This window comes from Varroa destructor, unplaced genomic scaffold (genome assembly GCF_002443255.2).
Source record: "Varroa destructor unplaced genomic scaffold, Vdes_3.0 BEIS01000002.1, whole genome shotgun sequence".
NCBI classification, from domain to species: domain Eukaryota; kingdom Metazoa; phylum Arthropoda; class Arachnida; order Mesostigmata; family Varroidae; genus Varroa; species Varroa destructor.
In genome coordinates, this window is record NW_019211455.1 from 45,542,971 (window position 1) to 45,545,414 (window position 2,444).

At 44.4% G+C, this 2,444-nt stretch overlaps 1 long non-coding RNA gene across 1 annotated transcript; it reads left to right on the plus strand.

The window, feature by feature from the left end:
* Positions 1 to 2,178, plus strand: LOC147757875 (uncharacterized). The gene is made up of 2 exons (XR_015320459.1): positions 1 to 126; positions 482 to 2,178. It is a non-coding gene; the product is annotated as an uncharacterized LOC147757875 (long non-coding RNA).
* The last annotated feature ends 266 nt before the right edge of the window (positions 2,179 to 2,444 follow it).

Below are 2,444 nucleotides of genomic sequence, written 5' to 3' on the forward strand. Positions count from 1 at the left end.
GCCTGGTGCCCGCCAACCTAGCACGGTGCTCACAATTCACTGGTGCTCCCCACAGTCAACAACGAACGTAACCAGGAAATGTCGGATGCAGCCGCGAGCGTGGTCTCGCAATAAATCAGCAACGAAGTATTGATTCTTGTTGTGATGTTGATAAAGACTAGATGATTTTTCAATTCTTTATATGTCTCTTATGCACAGGATGAGAGATACGCTCTCAAGTGTGATGGTTTTCTTGTCTAATCTTGAACGTGATTTATACATGCAATAGACAGATAAATTTGTCTAACTCAGGATACGTTGCCTATGGCAAAAGAAAATACTCATTAAATTTAGTGACAAAAAAAGTGTCCAATTTTAGTGAGGGCTAATACCTTTCTAAGCGAAAATTTTCGCTGAACACCATTAGTATTTATGTTTATAGTGGCTGACCAGTTTGAAAATACGACAAATAGTGACTGTTATGGTTTTTATTTGGCTACAGTTATGCGGGTATCACACACGGATATAAAGAACTGGAATGCCTTAAAGGACCACAAGGCCAACTGCAGCTTGAACCTGAACTCTCACAGGGGGCCACCACAGCGTGAAGTTATGAGTGTACTCTCAACCGCGAATTCAAGCAGCATTTGCCACTCGACAAAGAAAAATAATTTATTAACAAAATACCTGTAATATTAAAAACGTGAACGCTCCAAATTAGTGAGTTATTCTATTCGATATCAAATTCCTCCATTATACCATTATATAAATGCTGCATCTACTAACTTGCGATCCCAATTCATTTTGGAAAGAAGTCGTGTAGCGAAGGGCCACCATCCATGCCCGTGTGGTCTAGCGGTTCCCCAAGGTCTGACAAGTGCCGGATGCTCTCTCAAGCGCTCGTTTAGAGAGTTCGACATTGTGTGAGGTAGCTGCTCTCGAGAGAACCTGGTTTAAAGGCTGTCATCGTTGTGGAACGTAAGGGCGTCATCCAAGGTTGGACTCGTTTTTCCCCTCCATCACCTGACTTGCTCTGAACAAAAAGGCAAGTTCCACCAGCCGTCACCGACCTTGTGATTGCTGACAGCCAGGGATACACGGGGCTCAAAGAGCAGCTCGGAAAGGTTTTCTAGCGAAATGGCCTATCGGGGCTTCAGGTACTGCTTGGAATGCGATGGTCCATGGACATATGGTGATCGACTTACGACGTCATGAACCCTTGTCACTACCTCCAATACAGCCTAAAGAAGGTCATAAACGAGGGGTCGCATTAGCTCTGAGGCCGCTCATTAGCCTCTGCCCTGGAACCCGACCCCAGACCGGTGCCGAAACAGCCAAAATATGATGGATCTCTGCTACAAGAAAGTGTCAGCCAATATCTGCTTGTCTATTTTCGCCATGGTCTTCTCTATCGTAGAAACGGGCGTGACGGTGAAACAGCACAACGAACGGAATGCTTTTTTCTAATGAGTTTAGCCTGTTTCTAGGTAGCCAAACCTTACCAGTCTTTCTCTGTTCTCCTTCCACTTTTCAGCCTGTCTATCCTTTGTGTGGCTAACGGAGACCTCCGTTCATCGGCCCTTGAGGCAGCTGATCGTTAGTCCTGTGACACCAACGTCGTGCGCCCGTTTCCTTTGTGCTCAAGCTCATGTTTAACCGAAACCGCCTCACTGCCCACTTTTCGCTACTTGCTGCACTAAAGCTAATCGTAGCCTTATAATAAACAGTGGAGCTGGGCTTGCCATCGCCATAAGTTTGTCTGCAGAAGAGATAACGCGAACACAAACGCGCGGTTCCAAGTGCAAGCAGGGTAAACGTGGAGCGACTCTGGGATAAGCAAACGCTTAGAAGCCGAACAAGAGACCACCTATCAAGTGCATGGGCACTGAGTCACTCATGTCCTCTAAGCATGAGGTCGATCTAAATCAGATGAATAGAACATAGCAGAACTGATGAACGATCGAGAGAATGAAGGGAATGAGAAAGGGGGTAAGAGGTAGAGGTATGCTTTCGTACAATGCAATATGGAAGTTGAGATGTCGTTGCACTTATCGAGAAAGTTAATGCTTTACGAGTGCGCATTATGATCCGCGGTATAGGGGGAGTTACGCAATGCATTGATAGCTAGTTCTATATAGTATCTACGGATAATGTCATGGCAATTTGTTTGCTAAATAAAGATTTATTGAATTGATCGTATTGATAATTATCATATTATTATCGTCAGTATGCCAACTATCTTCAATAGACTCAATGTTAAGCCGAGCTGAAAGATGAGTTAAGCTCGTATATTGGTAAACGCTGAGACTTCAGAGTTGCGTTAGATAGACGCGGCGCTGTTGTCGTAACGGCTCATAGTGTTGTTCGACCTTGCTGCTCGTTAGGTTGTATCGGAGCTACCCAGACCTTTACGCAGTAGGTAACCTATTTTAGAAGGATATTAAAAATAACTGTATATGTACATT